Source organism: Chlorocebus sabaeus, chromosome 25 (genome assembly GCF_047675955.1).
Source record: "Chlorocebus sabaeus isolate Y175 chromosome 25, mChlSab1.0.hap1, whole genome shotgun sequence".
Classification (NCBI taxonomy): Eukaryota; Metazoa; Chordata; class Mammalia; order Primates; family Cercopithecidae; genus Chlorocebus; species Chlorocebus sabaeus.
This window is the reverse complement of record NC_132928.1, coordinates 23,606,669-23,628,184: the sequence shown is the minus strand read 5'-3', so window position 1 is coordinate 23,628,184 and position 21,516 is coordinate 23,606,669. Positions and strand designations below refer to the sequence as shown.

The window sequence follows — 21,516 nt, the reverse complement described above, 5'->3', positions numbered from 1 at the left end:
TTGGCATAGATGTGGTGAAAAGGGAACACTTTTATATGGCTGGTAGGAATGTAAACTAGTACAATCACTATGGAAATCAGTATGGAGATTCCTTAAAGAATGAAAAGTAGGCCGGGCGTGGTGGCTCAAGCCTGTAATCTCAGCACTTTGGGAGGCCGAGACAGGTGGATCACGAGGTCAGGAGATCGAGACCATCCTGGCTAACATGGTGAAACCCCGTCTCTACTAAAAAATACAAAAAACTAGCTGGGCGAGGTGGCGGGCACCTGTAGTCCCAGCTACTTGGGAGGCTGAGGCAGGAGAATGGCATGAACCCAGGAGGCGGAGCTTGCAGTGAGCTGAGATCCGGCCACTGCACTCCAGCCTAGGCGAGAGAGCGAGACTCTGTCTCAAAAAAAAAAAAAAAAAAGAAAAAAGAAAAGTAGATCTACCATTTGATCCAGCAATCCCACTCCTGGGTATCTACCCAAAGGAAAATAAGTCATTATATGAAAAAGACATCTGCACACGTATGTTTATAGTGGCACAATTTGCAATTGCAAAAATATGGAACCAATCTAAATGCCCATCAAGCAATGAGTGGATAAAGAAAATGTGATATATATATACCATGGAATACTACTTAGGCATAAAGAGGAACAAAATAATGGCATTAGCAGCAACCTGGATGGAGTTGGAGACTGTTATTCTTTTTTTTTTTTTTTTGAGACAGAGTCTCCCTCTGTCACCCAGGCTGGAGTGCAGTGGCACAATCTCAGCTCACTGCAACCTCTGCCTCCCAGGTTCAAGTGATTCTCCTGCCTCATTCTCCCAAGTGACTGGGACTACAGGCACATACCACCACACATGGCTAACTTTTGTATTTTCAGTAGAGATTTCCACAACGTTGCCCAGGCTGGCCTTGAACTCCTGACCTCAAGAGATCCGCCTGCCTTAGCCTCCCAAAGTACTGGAATTATAGGTGTGAGCCACTGTACCCGGCCACATAGTGATGTTTTGATACATATAATGTATAGTGATCAGATCAGGGATATTAGCATATCCATATTCTCAAACATTTGTCATTTCTTTGTGTTGGGAACATTCAATATCCTCCTTTTAGCTACTTGAAACCACATAGTGCGTTATTGTTAACTATAGTCTTCCTACAGTGGTATAGAACAGTGGTCTCCAACCTTGTTGGCATCAGGGACTAGTTTGGTGGAAGACAAAAATGGGTGGGGGAGGGGGAATGGTTTCGGGATGAAACTGTTCCACCTTGGATCATCAGTTAGATTCTTACAAGCAGCATGCAACCTAGATCCCTTGCATGCACAGTTCACTATAGGGTTCGCACTCCTATAAGAATCTCATGACCCCGCTGATCTGACAGGGTGCTGCTCTCTCGCCTGCTGCTCACCTCCTGCTGTGTGGTCTGGTTCCTAACAGGCCACATACCAGTACCAGCCTGTGGCCTGGGGGCTGGGGATCCTTGGTATCAAATACTAGTACTTTTCCCTCTTATCTAGCCATAATTTTGCTTTTCAAAAGTTTTTATTTTATTTCGTTTTTTATTGATACAAAATATTTTACGTATTTTTGGTGCACATTTTTTATTTATCTTTTTATTTTGCAGTTGCAAGATTTATTAGAGTGAAAACAGAGCTCCCATACAAAGGGAGGGGACCCAAAGAGGGTTGCCCACTCCCAGCTTGAATGCTTGGGGTTTATATCCTAATCATTGTCCCTCCCCCTGTGCTCTCAGATGATAGATCATTTGACTATTTCTTTACCTCCTGCTTTTAGTCTAATTTGTATTTTAGGAGCCCTCTTTACTACCTGATTGGTTGGGTGTAAGCAGAGTTACAAGCCCTGTGTTTAAAGGTGGGTGCAATCATCTTCTCCATCTAGACTTAGGAATTCTTAGTTGGCCTAGGAAGTCCAGCTAGTCCTGTCTTTCAGTCCCCCCTCTCAACAGGAAAACCCAAGTGCTGTTGGGGAGGTTGGCTGACGACTGCTCTAACTACTTCCTGCTGAATTGGGGCATAGTAGCAGTCATGCAGTTGAGAGTTCCTCAGGAGGGGTGCCTTCAATGTCATCAACATTGGAGCATGGGCTAGCAGGCTAGTCCAGGGGTCCGCAGTAGATCTTAGTCATGGACTGCATCTGAGGCTCCATTTGAAGAACCATTTGTAGTTTTACAGCTTCAATTCTGGAAGAGACAAACTTAACAAGGAGGTTAAAGATACAGGGATTGAAATGTATGGCCTGAAGTACAGGGGCATATGGGTGTGGGTGGTGAAAGTAGGGTTTCCTTTAGAAAAACTCCTATACAATGGGGCATCAATATTTCAGGGAAGCCGCATTCTCCATAGAAGTTCTTGGTAAGGGGAGGTACTGGTAGTACAGCAGCATAGAGGAGGTGCAGAGAGTGTGAAAGGGGGTAAGAGAACAGTAAAAAGAAAAATATGACAAGGGAGGGCCATGGGAATCTATGATTCTAGTTACTTTCCTCGTGGTTGTTGCTTGAAGAGCAGGTGCAGATCCTCTAGAGGTTCACAGGAATAGCTAGTGTTGTCTCCTGGATTTTTGGATTCCTTTGGCAGTATCCAGTGTTTGACTCGAGTGTGATGTATCCAAGACTCCACTCCAGACATTTTAACCATGGTTGGGGTAGATAAAATGACTTTGTAGGGTTACCCCAGGATGTGTCTAGGGATGGGGAATTAGAGGGAAGGGACTTGACTAATACCGTGTAACCAGGGTGGAATAATTCCTTTCCCTCCTCTTGGGGACAGGTTCCCTGTAATGTTTTAAGAACTTGTTGATATTTGGCTAAGGAGGTGATGTCTGCAAATAAGTTGGCCATCTCTCGGTCAAGCACAAGGTCATCGGTTAGGAAGGGCTGTCCCTACAGCATCTTGTATGGGCTAAGTCCTGCTTTCTGAGGAGAGTTTCAGATTCTTAGTAAGGCAACAGAGCAGGCCATGAAAGGTGGTTTCTTGGGTTAGCTTTTTTAGATGTCGTTTGAGTGTTTCATTCATTTTCTCGACTTTTCCTCAGGATCGTGGCCTCCAGGTGCGGTGTAAGTGACGTTGTATGCCTAATGCCTAGGATACTCCCTGGGTTACTGCAGCCTTGAAAGCAGGGCCGTTGTCACTCTGTAAGCCTTGGGGAAGTCTGAATCTGGGAATTATTTCATGAATTAGTGCCTGTATTATCTCTTGGGCCTTTTCTGTTCTACAAGGAAAAGCCTCCACCCAACCAGTGAAAGGGTCTACCCAGACTAGTAGATACTGAAATCCCTGAGATTTGGGCTTGTGGGTAAAATCTAGTTGCCAGTCTTCTCCTAGGTAATGGCCTGTTCTTTGTTCTCCTGAAGGAGCTTGGCAATAAAAGCAGGGGATTATTTCTTTGGCACACTTCACAGGGCCTGACTATCTGCTTGATAGTTTTGAAAAGGCCTGGTACAGTAAATAATGATTTGGCCATCTGATGGGTGCTATCAATGCCTAAGTGAAAGGTCTGGTGAAGCGTTTTAAGCAATTTCCCTTGGTTAGCTGCAGGCAAAAGTATTTTTCCTTCTTTGGTGGCTAGCCATCCTGAGGGGAGGAAACTATGTTCTTTTGGGGTTCCCCATTCTATTTCTTCTTCTGAGTACTGGGGCTTGGTTTCCCGGAGGGGGTTACCCCACACTAGGGGTCCTTCTATAAGCATTTCTAATGGAGGGTCCTGCCTTGTGGCTCTTTTGGCTTCAATATCAGCTTGGCGGTTCTCTTTTATTTCCCTTTCCTTTCCTTTCTGATGACCCTGGCAGTGTAAAACTGCCACCTCTTTAGGTTTCTGTACAGCCAATAATAATCTCCTAATGGCTTCCTGATGTTTGATAGGCGTTCCCTCGGAAGTTAGGAATTCCCTTTCTCTCCACATTGCTGCATGGGCATGGAGGACTAGGTAAGTATACTTAGACTCTGTATATATATTTACCCTTTTTCCTTCTAATTCTAGTGTATAATGGCTGCTGCTTTTGCTAGGATGTCTCTCCCTAACAAAGGAGTGGGGCTTTCAGGCAAAATTAGAAAGGCATAAGAAAAGAGTAAAGTTCCCCAGTCATGACTTAGTGTCTTGGAGAGGTATTTAGTGACTGCCTGTCCTAGGACCCCTCAGATAGTGACAGATCTAGAGGACAGTTGTCTGGGACAGGAGAGTAAGACTGAGAAGGCTGCACCAGTGTCCAAGAGACAGTTAACCCCTTGGCCCTCAATGGTCAAGCATACCCGGCGCTCCGTGAGGGTGATGGCATGGGCTGGCATTTGTCCTGGGCACCCTCGGTCCTGCTGCTGGATCATCTGGTTAGTGGCTTCTCACTCAGAGGACCTTGATCCCTTGGGGCAGTGGGTCTTCCAGTGATTCCCTTGACATAAGGGGCATGGATGAGGAGTGGCTTATTTCCATTTGGACAATGTTTTTAAAAGTGTCCTTGTAGACCGCAAGGGAAGCAAGCCCTATTAGGCATTCAATTTGCCCAGCCTTTCCCTTTTTCAGAGCCTCCAAAGTCAGCTTGCCTGAGGGCCCTGACTAAAGCGGTGGCTTTTTTTTTTTTTTTTTTTTTTTCCCGTTTGTCCCGTTCCACCTGCTCCTTCTGATCTCTGTTATAAAAAACCAAGGTTGCCAAGTTCAATAGGGTTTTTAAGTTTTGCTCCAGGCCTAAGGCAGACTTTTGAAGTTTTTTCTAATGTCTGCAACTGACTGAGTGATAAACTTATCCTTTAAGATTAGTTGGCCTTCAGTAGAGTCAGGTGACAGAGGGTGTGATTACTCAATGCCTCCCTTAGTCTCTCCAGAAAGGCAGTAGGATTTTCTTCCTTTCCCTGTGTTATAGTGGACATCATTGAATAATTTATAGGTTTCTTTCTAGTTTTCCTTAGTCCTTCTAGCATACAAGTTAGCAAATGTCTGCAGCACCAATCTCCATGTTCTGATTCTGCGTCCCAATGAGGGTCTACACTGGGAACTGCCTGCTGGCCTGTGGGGAATTGTTCGCTTTCTTCTGTTGTCATCCTATTATTGACCTGACTGAGATACCAGAGATTGCCAAACTCTAGGGCTGCAGTTATGGTGGCACTTCTCTCATTTGGGGTTAGTGTCTGATCTAGCAGTAACATTATATCTCTCCATATCAGATCAAAGGATTGTTCTAACCCTTGTAAAACATCAGTATAGCCATCAGGGTTATCTGAGAATTTACCTAGGTCTTTTAATTTGCTTCAAGTCTAAGAGGGAAAAAGGTACATACACTCTGACTGGGCCGAATTCTCTAGAATACATCTTAGGGACATTTTTGCCCTGTAGGGAACGTTTCCCATCTGAAAAAAGAACATAGGGATGCCAGCACCGCTAGTCATTTTCTGATGAGCATTAGTCCTAGAGCGTCCTCTGTGGTCCTAATGCTTATTCTTTTCCAGGTGCGAAACCACCCATGGACCTCTGCTTATCAGATTAGCTACGCTCACTGATGTAGCTGTCCTACACCTGTTTTCCTGCCTTTCTTGACCACTAAGAAAGGGGTACGGCTGCTGGATTCTAGTGGCCCTTTACCAGCGTGCCCAACATTGCCTTTATGCTCAGGGGTGAGTTCTAGAGCTGGGCTGGGTTCCTATTTCTTAACAACCTAGCTGCTGCATCAAAAGGCAGTCCCATAAACAACAGTTCTTATGCAAATTTGTTTCTGAGTGGGTGGAGGTAACATTTTGAGTCAGGATTGAGATAGGTTTTTTTGATTCTGTAAGTATTTTAAGGCTTAGGTGAGTTCAAACAGCTTGCACGTTTGAGCAGACCAATTCTTAGGCAATTTTCCTAACTCTGCTTCTACGAGAGTTTCTCTATCAATTACTGAATACCCATTTTGTGTGTGTGTGTGTGTGTGTGTGTGTGTGTGTGTTTCAGTCACCCTGGAGGAACCATCTATCATCCTGTCCTGAAGGGAGTTTCTCCTAGGTCTGGTCAGACCTTTGTATGGTAATTAAGATTTAAATCGCCTGTTAGGAAATCTGCTGGGTTAAGGAAATTTTCAGTGGTTAATGTTAGGTCATCTTTTTCTAACAGAATGGCCCCATACTTTAAGATTTTTGAGTTAGTAACCTACCTTTCTGCTTTTTTTACTTAGGATAATTCTGAACTGGTGAGATGTACTCACAGTGAGGTTTCCTCTAAAAGTTATTTTTCTACTTTCTTCTGTTAGCATAGCAGTAGCCGCTACCGATTGAATGCATATGGGTCATCTGTGGGTTACTGGGTTAAAGGATTTTTGATAGGAATGCTACGGGTTGTCAGTGGTCTCAGTGTTTTCAGGCTACGCCCTTGCTTACACTGACAACAAGTTGGTATTGGAGTGTTATAGGGTCCCAGAGAAGACCTTCAATTATCAATTATAGGTTTTAAATTTACCTTGACTTTTAAAGGAATCGTGTACACTGCTTTTTCTTTAACTACTTGTATATCTCTCTCTTTCTCTCTCTTTTTGACTTTCTGTCTCTCTCTCTCTCTGACTCCCTCTTTGCCTCTGTCTCTCTGTCTCTCACTCTTCTCTTTGACTCCCTCTTTGTCTCTCTGTCTCTTCCTCTCTCTCTTTCTCTTTTTGTAGATGGATTTTGGGAACACAGCAGAAGGACATTCACTTGTTGCCCCCATTTGCCACTGTAGGAATATGTACCTCTCTTTTATGTACTCAATTTGCTTTCATCCCGATCTGTTGTTGTAGACCCAGTTCCAGTTGTTAAAGTACTGTGTCAACAGTTCTAAGGCCCTGGACAAGGAGCCAAGGCTTGGAGATTGTATTGCTGGGGGGGTGGGGGGGTGGGGTGGGGGGGGGGCGGGGCGGGTCATAACCTGGGTAGAAATGGGGGAGGAGAGCATCTTACACAATGGGAGAGCAATCCTCCTAGCTGTCAGGCCTCTGAGCTCAAGCTAAGCCATCATATCCCCTGTGACCTGCATGTATACATCCAGATGGCCTGAAGCAACTGAAGATCCACAAAAGAAGTGAAAATAGCCTTAACTGATGACATTTCACCATTGTGATTTGTCCCTGCCCTACCCTAACTGAAAAGATATATTCTCCCCTGCCCTTAAAGGTAGTTTGTAATATTCTCCCCATGCCCTTAAGAAGGTACTTTGTATGCCTATCCCAAACCTGTAAGAACTAATGATAATCCCACTACCCTTTGCTGACTCATTTTTTGGACTCAGTCCGCCTGTACCCAGGTAAAATAAACAGCCTTGTTGCTCATACAAAGTCTGTTTGGTGGTCTCTTCATACAGACACGTGAGACATTTGGTGCCAAAGACCTGTGTCAGCAGTACTCCTTTGAGAGACCAGTCCCCTGTCCTCACCCTCACTCTGTGAAGATATCCACCTGTGACCTTGGGTCCTCAGACCAACCAGCCCAAGGAACATCTCACCGATTTTAAATCGGGTAAGTGGCCTCTTTTTACTCTCTTCTCCAACCTTTCACTATCCCTCAACCTCTTTCTCCTTTCAATCTTGGTGTCACCCTTCAATCTCTCCTTTCTCTTAATTTCAATTCCTTTCATTTTCTGGTAGAGACAAAGGAGACACATTTTACCTGTGGACCCAAAACTCCAGCACCGGTCATGGACTCGGGAAGGCAGCCTTCCCTTGTTTAATCATTGCGGGGATGCCTGCCTGATTATTCACCCACATTCCATTGGTGTCTGATCTCCGGGAGGATGCCTGCCTTGGTTATTCACCCACATTCCCTTGGTGGCAAGTCAATTGCGGGGATGCCTGCTTAGGCTACTCACCCACATTGCAGCCCAGGGCTGCTCACCCCACCCCTTCTCTCCATGTCTACACCCCTTTTCCACTTTCCTGGGGGGGGCAAGCACCTCCCACCCCTTCTGTGTCTCTACCCTTCTCTTTAAACTTGCCTCCTTCACTACGGGCAACATTCCACCCCCCATTCCTCCCTCTTCTCCCTTAGTCTGTGTTCTCAAAAACTTAAAGCCTCTTCAACTCACACCTGACCTAAAACCTAAACACCTTATTTTCTTCTTCAACACCGCTTGGCCCCAATACAAACTCAACAATGGTTCTAAATGGCCAGAAAATGGCACTTTTGATTTCTCCATCCCACGAGACCTAGATAGTTTTTGTTGAAAAATGGGAAAACTGTCAGAGGTGCCTGATGTCCAGACATTCTTTTACACATTGGTCCCTCCCTAGTCTCTGCTCCCAGTGCGACTCATCCCAAATCTTTCTTCTTTCTCTCCTGTGTTCCTTCAGTCTCCACCCCAAGCTCTGAGTTCTTTGACTCCTTCTTTTCTATGAACTCATCTGACCTCTCCCCTTCTCCCCAGGCCTCTCCTCACCAAGCCAACCCAGGTCCCAATTCTTCCTCAGCCTCTGCTCCCCGACCCTATAATCCTTCTGTCACCTCCCCTCCTCACACCCGGTCTGGCTTACAGTTTTGTTCTGCGACTAGCACTCCCCCACCTGCCCAACAATTTCCTCTTAGAGAGGTGGCTGGAGCCGAAGGCATAGTCAGGGTACATTCGGGGTACATGTGCCTTTTTCTCTATCAGACCTTTCCCAAATCAGCCAGCGTTTAGGCTCTTTCTCATCAGACCCCACTAAATATATACAGGAATTCCGATATCTAACTCAGTCCTACAATTTAACCTGGAGTGACTTAAATGTCATCCTAACTTCTACCTTCTCTCCAGATGAACGGGAAAGAGTTTTTTCTCTAGCCCAATCTCACACTGACAACTTCTGGCTCCATAAGCCAGACCTCCAGGAAGACATTAGAGCAGTCCCCAGAGAGGATCCCCAATGGAACTATCAGGCAGATTCCCCAGGTATAGGTAGGTGAGATTACATGATTTCCTGCCTAGTTGAAGGGCTTAAAAAAGCAGCTTACAAAGCTGTTAATTATGACAAGCTTAAAGAAACTACCCAAGGTAGAGACAAAAACCCAGCCCAGTTTATGGCCCGCTTAGCAGCAACCCTTAGACGCTTTACCGCCCTGGACCCAGAGGGGCCAGAAGGCCGCCGTATTCTTAATACACATTTTATTACCCAATTCGCTCCCAACATTAGAAAAAACTTCAAAAATTAGATTCTGGCCCTCAAACCCCACAACAGGACTTAATTAACCTTACCTTCAAGGTGTACAATAATAGAGTAGAGGCAGCCAAGTAGCAATGTATTTCTAAGTTACAATTCCTTTCCTCCACTGTGAGAGAAATCCCAGCCACATCTCCAGCACACAAGAACTCCAAACGCCTTAACCATAGTTGCCAGCGGTTCCTCCAGAACCTTCTCCCCCAGGAGCTTGCTACAAGTGCCAGAAATCTGGCCACTGGGCAAAGGAATGCCTGCAGCCCTGGATTCCTCCTAAGCCAGGTCCCATCTGTGCGGGACCCCACTGGAAATCGGACCGTCTAACTCCCCGGACAGCCACTCCCAGAGCCCCTGGAACTCTGACCCAAGGCTCTCTGGCTGACTCCTTCCCAGATCTTCTTGGCTTAGTGGTTGAAGGCTGACACTGCCTGATCCCCTCAGAAGCCTCCTGGACCATCACGGACACTTTGGGTAACTCTTACAGTGGAGGGTAAGTTCGTCCCCTTCTTAATCAATACGGAGGCTACCAACTCCACATTACCTTCTTTTCAAGGGGCTGTTTCCCTTGGCTCCATAACTGTTGTAGGTATTGACGGCCAGGCTTCTGAACCTCTTAAAACTCCCCAACTCTGGTGCCAACTTGGACAACATTCTTTAATGTACTCCTTTTTAGTTATCCCCACCTGCCCAGCTCCCTTATTAGGTGGAGATATTTTAACTAAATTATCTGCTTCCCTGACTATTCCTGGGTTATAGTCACACCTCATTCCCACCTTTTGCCCCAGTTCAAAGCCTCCTTCTCATCCTCTCCTTGTATCTCCCCACCTTAATCCACAAGTATAGGATACCGCTAATTCCCCCTTGGCGAGAGATGATGCACCCCTTACCATCCCATTAAAACCTAATCACCCTTACCCCGCTCAATGCCAATATCCCATCCCACAGCAAGCTTTAAAAGGATTAAAGCCTGTTATTACTTGCCTGTTACAGCATGGCCTTTTAAAACCTATAAACTCTCCTTTCAATTCCCCCATTTTACCTGTCTAAAAACCGGACAAGCCTTACAAGTTAGTTCAGGGTCTGCACCTTATCAACCAAATTGTCTTGCCTAAGCACTCCGTGGTGCCAAACCCATATACTCTCCTATCTTCAATACTTCTCTCCACAACCCCTCCATAACCCATTATTCTGTTCTGGATCTCAAACATGTTTTCTTTTCTATTCCTTTGAACCTTTCATCCTAGCCTCTTTTGCTTTCACTTGGACTGACCCTGACACCCATTAGGCTCAGCAAATTACCTGCGCTGTACTGCTGCAAGGCTTTGCAGACCTCTCCCCTTACTTCAGTCAAGCCCAGATTTCTTCATCATCTGTTACCTATCTTGGCATAATTATTCATGAAAAGACACGTGCTCTCCCTGCTGATCGTGTCTGGCTAATCTCCCAAACCCCAAGCCCTTCTACAAAACAACTCTTTTCCTTCCTGGGCATGGTTAGGTACTTCCACCTTTGGATACCTTGTTTTACCATCCTGACTAAACCATTATGTCAACTCACAAAAGCAAATCTAGCTGACCCCATAGATCCTAAATCCTTCACCATTCTTCTTTCTGTTCTTTAAAAACAGCCCTAGAAGATGGCCTCACGCTAGCTTTCCCTAACTTATCCCAACCCTTTTCATTACACACAGCCAAAGCACAAGGCTCTGCGGTTAAATTTCTTACACAAGAGCCAGGACTGTGTCCTGTAGCCTTTCTGTCCAAACAACTTGACCTTACTGTTTTAGGCTGGCCCCCAACCCCATGACTGTATCTCTCTGACCCACCTGACATTCACTCCATTTCCCCGTATTTCCTTCTTTCATGTTCCTCACCCTGATCACACTTGGTTTATTGATGGCGGTTCCACCAGGCCTAATCGCCACTCACAAGCAAAAGGCAGGCTATGCTATAGCATCTTCCACATCTATCATTGAGGCTACCACTTTGCCCCTCTCCACTACCTCCCAGCAAGCCAAACTCATTGCCTTAACTCGAGCCCTCATTCTTGCAAAGCAATTACGTGTCAATATTTATACTGACTCTAAATATGCCTTCCATATTGTACATGGAATATGGAATAAAACCATGCTGTTATATGGGCTGAAAGAGCTTTCCTCACTACTCAAGGGTCCTCCATCATTAATGCCTCTTTAATAAAAACTCTTCTCAAGGCCACTTTACTTCCAAAGGAAGCTGGAGTCATGCAAGGGCCACCAAAAGGCATCAGATCCCATCACTCAGGGCAATGCTTATGCTGATAAGGTAGCTAAAGAAGCAGCTAGCATTCCAACTTCCGTCCCTCATGGCCAGTTTTTCTCCTTCTAATTGGTCACTCCTATTTACTCTCCTACTGAAGTTTCCACTTATCAATCTCTTCCCACACAAGGCAAATGGTTCTTGGACCAAGGAAAATATCTCCTTCCAGCCTCACAGGCCCATTCTATTCTGTCATCATTTCATAACCTCTTCCATGTAGGTTACAAACTGTTAGCCTGCCTCTTAAAACCTCTAATTTCCTTTCCATCATGAATATCTATCCCCAATCCCCCAATCCTCCACTCTTGACTCCCTCTTGGAGTGGATAGATGATCTTTGCTGACAGGACACACTCCAACACTTTCACTCTGATGAAGTCCTATTCTTTACTGTTATACTCGCTCTTACTCTTGTTCCTGTTCTTATGCCACTCTCAACCCCTCCCCAGCTATCTCCACCACACTATCAATCTCACTCACTCTCTCCTAGACATTTCTTTCTTTTTATCCAAGTCAAGTTGTATCCAGCTTTATTAAAGATACTTTCCATAAACAATCATGATATTTCAGGCAGAACATGGGCAGACAATTGTTAACAGTATACAACAACTTTCAAACTCCCTTCTTCAATGGACTACCAAAAATCAGAAAGCCACTATAAAACCCAATGAAGTCTTCATCTGATGCTCTGAACAGGGAAAGTCTAGAGTGACGGTTGACATTTCATATTTAGCATGTTGTTTAACAACTTTTCACAAGCCGACCCTGACTTTCAGGAAGTGAAATGAAAATGGCAGAATGTGTCTGAAGATCCACAATCTAGAAATGGAACCACTGCTGTTTTGACAGGTGCTATCTCAGTGGCATCACTGGAAAGTCTAGATTGCCTGACACACTGGTAACCAATGACTGGGGGTCAGGTCCCAACAGATGTCTGGGCTTTAGGGAGTTAAGTCTATGCTGAAAGATGGAAAGGGAGAAGAGGACATAAAAACAAATTTGGTTTTCCATACCACAAGGCTTTTGTGCCAAGGTGGCCATGTGTGTCAAACTCAGGGAATCCCTCCTCCTGGGAACCAAGAGGAAGTCTCTCAAAACTAGAAGAGAAAGGTGTTTTCCCCACATCAATCCAGCTGTGGAGACATTCTATTAGTGACATATGCCCCTTCCCCCAAAAACAACAATGAAGTGTTCTGTGTGCTAAGCTTTAAAAAAAAAGTAAAACAAAATTCTGCATTTTTATAAAACTTGATAAAAAATAGTATTTCAAACTGTACAGTCACCAGAAGTACACAGTTATCAAAAATGCACACTTCACTTGGCATCTCCAGCATCTTCAGCTTTCTGTGCCTGGTCTGTTTTGGCATTTCCATTTTCTGCAGGGTTATCCCCTTCCTTGCCAGCATCAGCTTTTCCCTTTTTCCCTTTGGGTACCTTCTCTCCTTTCTTTGCAGGGGCCTTTTTAGGTTTGGGCTCTGGCTTTGGAGGAGCAGGTTTAGCAGACAACCTCGTGGATCTTCTCTGTGGTTCATGCTTCACCTTGGCTTTATCTCCTTTAGCATCCCCTTCAGCCTTTCTCTTGGACATGGTGGTGAGGGCGGTGGGATGTAGGTGCTGGATGCAGGATGCAGCGTGCGTGGGCTTTGGTTGGTCCGAGGGTCGTTCTTGCCTCTTATTCTTCACACTGCTCCTCTCCTAGCCATTTCTAATCCTTCTTTAACAAACAGTCGCTGGCTTTGCATTTCTTTTTCCTCCATAATCGCTGAGGCCTCAATTTACTCCCTGCTGAAAAAGGAGGACTCTGTATATTTTTAAATGAAGAGTGTTGTTTTTACCTAAATCCATCTGGCCTGGTATATGACAACATAAAAAAACCTCAAGGATAGAGCTCAAAAACTCACCAACCAAGCAAATAATTATGAACCTCCTTGGGCACTCTCTAATTGGATATTCTGGGTCCTCCCAATTCTTAGTCCTTTAATACCTGTTTTTCTCCTTCTCTTATTCAGACCTTGTGTCTTTTGTTTAGTTTCTCAATTCATACAAAACCACATCCAGGCCCTCACCAATAATTCCATGTGACAAACGCTCCTTCTAACAACCCCACGATATCACCCCTTACCCCAAAATCTTTCTTCAGTTTAATCTCTCCCACTCTAGGTTCCCATGCTGCCCCTAGTCCCACTTGAAGCAGCCCTGAGAAACATCACCCATTATCTCTTCATACCATCCCCCAAAATTTTTGCTGCCCCAACACTTCACCACTATTTTGTTTTGTTTTTCTTATTAATATATGAAGACAGGAATGTCAGGCCTCTGAGCCCAAGCTAAGCCATCATATCCCGTGACCTGCATGTATACATCTAGACGGCCTGAAGCAAATGAAGATCCACAAAAGAAGTGAAAATAGCCTTAACTGATGACATTCCACCATTGTGATTTGTTCCTGCCCTACCCTAACTGAAAAGATATATTCTCCCCCACCCTTAAGAAGGTACTTTGTAATATTCTCCCCCCGCCGGCCCCCCACCCTTAAGAAGATACTTTGTAATATTCTCTCCCTGCCCTTAAGAAGGTACTTTGTACGCCTATCCCAAACCTATAAGAACTAGTGATAATCCCACCATCCTTTGCTGACTCCTTTTTTGGACTCAGCCCACCCGCACCCAGGTGAAATAAACAGCCTTGTTGCTCACACAAAGCCTGTTTGGTGGTCTCTTTACACGGACACATGAGACACTAGCCATTTACAAACTTGGGACTCTGGCAAGGGTGGTGGGGAATGGGTCCCACATAACTGCTCGTGTTGAGAGCTGTTTGCCTAAATTGGGGTAAGACTCCCTGGGTTCATAGCCTAGATGCTTAAGGACACAGCATAGAGCTTCCTTAGATCCCTTTGGAGATACGACTTGCTCTAATACTTGGAGAGAAAACGAAAGTCTGAAGCATTAGTACCTAGGAGGCAGGGATTGGAGGAAGTAGATTCAGAGGTAAGGAGAATTTTGGGGCTACACTTTCAAGAAAGTCATGGTCAGGACCCAGGAGGTATGGGTCAGAAGGAGAGGTAGGGGTGCACACATGGGCGACTGTTGAGTAGAGACTTCTGGATGTGCCATGATCTTAACTGGCCAATGCCAGGAGTTCAGTATGACAGCTTTCGGCCTCTAGTTGGCCCTTGGCTTCCCCCAGGAAATTGTGAAAGTGGAAGCTGGTTCCAGGCAGACCAATGTTCCCAACCCAGAAGGGCTGGGGGTTGTTAGAAAGCCTTTTCCCAGGAAGCCTCACACTTGAGTCTTAAGTCCAGCGGCCATGCTAATCATTTTTAACTGGCTGACAGGTGCCCAGTATTTTCCTCCAATTCTAAGGAGGGATAGGACAGAATAGCAGGTGAAAGTGGTACAATATTATTCACCACTTTGGAGAATCCCCTAACTGTTGCCACCAAATGTTGCAGGTGGGTCTTTGTTCTGCACATGTATTTTTTACATGCATAGAATGTGTAATGATCAAGTCAGGGTATTTGGGGTACTCATCATCTTGAATATTGCTCATTTCTATGTATTGGTAACATTTCAAATCCTCTCTTCTAGCTACTTTGAAATGTACAGTGCATTGTTGCCAACTATAGGCACCCTACTGTGCAAGAGAATACTGGGGCTTATTTGTTCTATCTAACTATATGTTTGTACCAGTTAACAAATCTCTCTTTATCCTCCCTCCGACCCACACACTCTTCTTAGCCTTTGTTATCTATCATTCTTTTCTCTATCTCGAGGAGATCAATTTTTTTTAACTCCCATATATGAGTGAGAACAAGAGGTATCTGTCTTTCTGTGCCTGTTATTTCATTTAACATGATGACCCCTAGTTCCATCCATGTTGCTGCAAATGACATAATTTCATTCTTTCTTATGGCCAAATCACATTTGACTTATATATGTCATATATATGCATGTATGTGCATATATATGTGTGTATATACATATATATACACATATATAAATATACATATATATGCATACATGTATATCACATTTTCTATATTCATTCATCTATTGATGATGATTCTATATCTTTGATTCTATATATGTTGATTCTATATCTTTGCTATTGTGAAGAGCACTGCTATAAACATGCAAGTGCAGGCATTCCTTTGATATACAGACTTTTCCTTTGGACAGATATTCGGTAGTGGGATTGCCAGATCATATGGTAGTTCTACTTTTAGTTTTGTGAGAAATTCTGATACTGTTTTCCATAGTGGTTGTACTAATTTACATTCCCAGTAACAGTGTATAAGATTTTCCTTTTCTCCACATCCTCATCAGCATCAGTTATTTTTTGTAATTTTATAAATAGCCATTCTCATGGGGGTAAGATGATATTTCATTGTGGCTTTGATTTGCATTTCCCTGATGCTTAGTGATGTTGAGCATTTTTTCATATACCTGCTGGCCATTTGTATGTCTTTTTATTTTTAAATTTAATTTAATTTAATTTTTTTTTTTGAGACAGAGTCCCTTTCTGAACCCAGGCTGGAGTGCAGTGGCAGGATCATAACTCACTGTAACCTCAAACTCCTGGGCTCAAGTGATTCTCCTGTCTCAGCCTCCTGAGTAGCTGGGACTACAGGTATGCACCACCATGCCTGGCTAATTTTTTAAGTTTTTGTGGAGACAGGGTCTCGCCATATTTCTCAGACTGGTCTTGAACTCCTGACCTCAAGTAATCCTCCTGCCTTGGCATCCCAAAATGCTAGGATTACAGATGTGAGCCACCATGCCCAGCCTGTATGTCTTCTTTTGAGAAATATGTATTCATGTCCTTTGCCCACTTTTAAATGAGATTATTATTATTATTTTTTGTTATTGCTGAGTTGTTTGACATTCCTGTATATTCTGGCTATTAGTCCCTTGTCAGATAAATAGTTTGCAAATATTTTCTCCCATTCAGTAAGTTGTCTCTTCACTCCGTTGATTGTTTCCTTTGCTGTGCAGAAGCTTTTTAGTTTAATATAGTCCCATTTGTCTATTTTTGTTATAGTTTCTGTGCTTTTGAGGTCTTAGCCATAAAATCTTCACTAGACTCATATCTTAAAATATTTTCTCTATGTTTTTTCCTAGCAGCTTTATAGTTTTGAGTCTTATGTTTAAAGTTTTAATCCATCTTCAGTTGATTTTTGTGTATGGGGAGAGAAAGGGGTCCAGTTTCATTCTTCTGCATACAAATATCCAATTTTCCCAGTACCATTTATTGAAGAGGGTATCTTTCCCCCAGTGTATGTTCTTGAAGCTTTTACTGAAAATCAGTTGGCTGTGAATGTGTGGATTTATTTCTGGACTGTCTATTCTGTTCCATCGGTCTGTGTATCTGTTTTTATACCAGTGCCTCAACCTCCCAAACAGCCGGGATTACAAGCGCCTGCCATTATGCCAGCACATTTTTTTGTGTGTTTTTAGTAGAGATGGGGTTTTGCCATGTTGGTCAGGCTTGTCTTGAACTCCTGACCTCAAGCGATCCACCCATCTCCGGCTCCCAAGGTGCTGGGATTACAGGCGTGAGCCACCACATCCAGCCCTTTTTACTGTTTTTGACTTAAAGTTTGTTTTATCTAAGTATAGCTACTGCTTGCTTTTGGTTTCCATTTACATGGAATATCTTTTTCCATTCCTTTGAGTGTAGATGTGTCTTTCTTGTAAGCACCATTTGGTTGGATTATGTTTCTTTATCCATTCAGCCAGTCTATGTTTTTTAAGTGGAGAATTTAATACATTCACATTCAAGGTTATTATTGATATGTGAGGTTTTGTTACTGTCATATTGTTAATTATTTTCTGGTTGTTTTGTATATTCTTTGTTCTTTTCTTCTCTCTTATTGATAGTAATTGTGGTTTTATGGTTTACTGTAGTGGTACCACTTAAGTCCTTTCTCTTCCTCATTTATGTGTTTGGTTTACCAGTGAGTTTTATACTTTTGTGTGTTTTTATGATGGTAAATGTTCTTTCACTTCCAAGTTCAGGACTCTCTTGGGCATTTCTTGTAGCATTGGTCTTGTGGTGTGTTCCCTCAGAATTTACTCATCTGGGAAAGTCTGTTTCTCTTTCATTTATGAATTTTGCTGGATGTAGTATCCCTGGGTGGCAGGTTTTTTCTCCCAGCACTTTGAATATGTTGTCCCATTCTCTCCTGGCCTGCAAGGTTTTGATGTGGGTTTCTTTGTAGGTGACTAGATACTTTTCTCTTGCTGTTTTTGGTGTTCTATGGTTTGTTTTGACTTTAAACAGTTTGATCATAATATGGCATGGAGAAGATCTTTTTCAATTATATTTGTTAGGGAATCTTTGGGCCTTCTCTATCTGGTTATCTATATCTCTTGCTAGATTTGGGAAGTTTTCAACTAATATTTTGTTAAATAGATTTTCCAACCCTTTGTTTCCTCTTCACTCTCAGGGACAGTGGTAATTTGAATATTTGTTCACTTTTTATTGTCCCAAATGTTACAAAGGCTCTGCACATTCTTTCTAATTTTTTCTTTATTTTTATCTGCCTGGATTAGTTCAAAAGACTTGTCTTCAAGTTCTGAGATTCTTTCTTCTGCTTGATCTAGACTATTGAAGCTTTCAAATGTATTTTGTATTTAATTCAATGAATTATTCAGTTCCAGAATTTAAAAAAAAAAACAAACTATCTCTTTGGTAAAGTTCTCATTCATATCCTGAATTGTTTTTCTTATTTCTGTGTATTGTTTTTCAGAATTATCTGATATCTCTCTGAGCTCCTTTAAAATCTGTATTTTGAATTATTTATCTGGGATTTCATAACTTTTTTTTGATTGGGATATGCTGTTGGAGATTTATTGTGTTCCTTTGGAGGTGTCAGATTCCTTTACTTTTTTTTTTTTTTTGATATAAAAACAGTCCAAGAAAACATTTAGAGTTCTTTACTTTTTCATGTTTCCTGTGTCTTTACATTGACATCTGTGCACCTAGTGTAACAGTTGCTTATTCCAATTTTTTTGTATTTGCTTTCATAAAGGAGTACGTATTCCTGAAGATTTATGTGTTTTTGGCGGGTAGGACACTTTGGCTTTGATTTTGAGTGAGTGCACTAGTATAATCTTTCTATGGTTTTTTTCAGTTGTAAATAGCGTCAGTGGTATCTGTGATTTCCTCAGTGACTTAGGGTGCCGTTATGAGTGGAGGCTGTGGTGAAGCTTTGCTGGGGACTAGGATGCCAGGTGGGCTAGCCTTTGGGCCCCAGTTTTGGGAGCAGGGGGCTGAGCACGCTGTCCTTTGTTCCCAGGGCAGTTTACGTTAGCATTAGTGTCAGTGGGTCCAGGGAGGCTGACTATTGGGCCTCCAGGTGGCTTGCTCTGATACCAGTAGAGACAGTGGTGGGCTGGGCATGTTGACAGGTTTTTGGGCCCCTGGGCAGAGAGGGTAATGTGGGTGGTGGCAGTAGCAGTAGAGGAACAACTCACTGAAACCCAAGTAGTCTGTGCTGGTGTTGGTGGTGACTGTGACAGGTTAAGTGGGCCAGTTCCATAGCCCACTAGTGGCATGTGCAGGTAGGTACTATCTTTGGTAGTATTGACAGATTGGGTTGGCCTAACTTCAGATCCTAGGAGGAGTGTTCAAGTGCCAATGATGGTAGACTGGGCCGGGAGATCCCCAGGCCCCTGAATGGTACGATCGAGTACTAGGGGGACTGGATTGGGCTAGTGGACTTGTACTCAAGTCCGTGAATATTGCATTCAGCGGCCAGCTGTGATAGACAGCGGTGGGGTGGTCTCTAGGCCACCAGCAGAATCCTTAGGTGGGAGTAGTGGTGGCTGTGAACATTTCTCTAGTTCTTAGAGGAATGTGGAGCCCTGAGGGTCTCTTACCCTTTTACTGGTGTATGGGAGCTTATCTCAGCTCCTAGCTGATCCTGGCTGAGCAGACTGCCTTGCTTCCCTCTCTTTCTTTGCTTTTGGTGCTTCCTGTCACTTCTCTTTTGAATTACATTGTTCTCTCATAGATAATCTAGTTGATGTACGAATATCTACTTGTTATTTTGGCTCCTCTCCAGAGAAGAGGTGTGTTCTAGCTGCATCTAGTCAGCTAAATTGGACCCTTGCTTGCTGTAATTTTGTATCATTTAACAAATCTCTCTATCCCTTCCTTTCCCCTACCCTTCCTAGCCTCTAGTATCCTCTGTTCTACTTTTTATTTCTATGAGATCAACTTTTTTTTTTTTTAGCTTTCATATATGAATGAGAACATGCAGGGTTTAACTTTCTGTTTCTAGCTTATTTCACTTAATGTAATGTTTGCCAGTTTCATCCATGTTGCTGCAAATGACAGGATTTCATTCTTTTATATAACTGAATAGTAATCCATTGTGTATACATACTACATTTTCTTTATCCAATTATATCTTGTTGGACACCCAGGTTGATTTTGTATCTTGGCTATTGTGAATAGTGCTGTAATAAACATCAGGGTGCAGATGTCTCTCTGATATAATTATATCCTTTCTATTGGATAAATTCCTATTAGCGAGATTGCTGGATCATATGGGAATTCTATTTGTAGTTGTTTTTTTTTTTTTTTTTTTTTTTTGAGGAACCTCCATAGTGTTCTTCATAGTGGCTGTACTAGTTTATATTTCCACTAGCAGTGTATAGGAATTCCCTTTTCTCCACATCCTTGTCAGCATTTGTTATTTTTTGTCTTTTTGATAATAGCTATCCTAATGGGGGTGAGATGATACCTCGCTGTCGTTTTGATTTGCATTTCCTGGATGATTAGTGATGTTTAGCATTTTAAAAATATACGTGTTGGCCATTTATGTGTCTGCTCTTGAGAAGTGTCTGTTTAGGTCACTTGCCCATTTTTAAATCAGATTGTTTTTTGATTGTTAAGATGTTTGAGTTCCTTGTATATTCTGGATATATATTCCCTGTTGGATAAGTAGTTTGAATATATTTCACCCATTCTGTAAGTTGTTTTCTCACTCTGTTGATTCTTTCTGTTGTTATGCAAAAGCTTTTTGGTTTGGTAATCCCATTTGTTTATTTTTGCTTTTGCTGCCTGTGCTTTTAAGGTTTTATCCATAAAATCTTTTTCCAGACCAATGTCCTGTAGTGTTTCCCCTATGTTTTCTTCTAGTAGTTTTATTGTTGTATGTCTTACATTTAGGTCTTAGATCCAGTTTCAGTTGATTTTTGTACAGGGTGAGAGGTGGGAGTCTAGTTTCATTCTGCATATTGGTATCCAGTTTTCCTAGCATCACCTCTATTTTTTTGAGACAGAATCTCACTCTGTTGCCCAGGCTGGAGTGCAGTGGTGCAGTCACAACACATTGCAGCCTCGACTTCCCAGGCTCAAGCAAGGGAAGAGGTGAGAGATCACCTCACCGTCCCAAAGTGCTGGGATTATAGACATGAACCACTGGACCCAGCCCCCAGCATCATTTATTGAAGAGGCTGTCCCAGTGAGTGTTCTTGACATCTTCGTCAAAAATCAGTTGGCTGTAAATATGTGGATTAATTTCTGGGTTCTCTACTCTGTTCTATTGGTCTGTGTGTCTGTTTTTATGCAATACCATGCGTTTTAGTTACTATAGCTGTGTAGTATATTTTGAGGTCTGGTATTGTGATATCTCCAGCATTGTTCTTTCTGCTCAGGATTGCTTTGGCCATTTGGAGTCTTTTGTGGTTCCACACAAATTTTAGAATTTTTTTTTCTATTTCTGTGAAAAATGTCATTGGTATTTTCATAGGAATTGGATTGAATCTGCAGATTGTGTTGGGTAGTATTGTCATTTTAGTTATATAAATTATTCCATTCCATGAGGATGGGATGTCTTTCCATTTGTTTGTATCATCTTCAATTTCTTTATTTTAAATCAGCATTTTGTAGTTTTCTTGTGGAGGTTGTTCACCTTCTTAGTTAAATTTAACCCTAGGTATTTTATATTTTTTGCTATTGTAAATGGGATTGCCCTCTTGATTTCTTTTTCAGCTAGTTCACTGTTTGTGTATAGAGCTGCTACTGATTTTTGTATGTTAAGTTTGTATCCTGCAATTTTACTGAATTCATTTATCAGTTC

General features: G+C 42.8%; 1 long non-coding RNA gene and 1 pseudogene across 1 annotated transcript in view; one reads left to right on the top strand and one right to left on the bottom strand.

Moving 5' to 3' along the window:
- Positions 1 to 21,516, top strand: part of LOC140710186 (uncharacterized) — a 37,976-nt gene that overhangs the window by 3,140 nt on the left and 13,320 nt on the right. The gene's annotated exons all lie outside the window — the stretch shown is intronic.
- On the bottom strand, positions 12,627 to 13,927 carry LOC103230211 (non-histone chromosomal protein HMG-17 pseudogene; annotated as a pseudogene).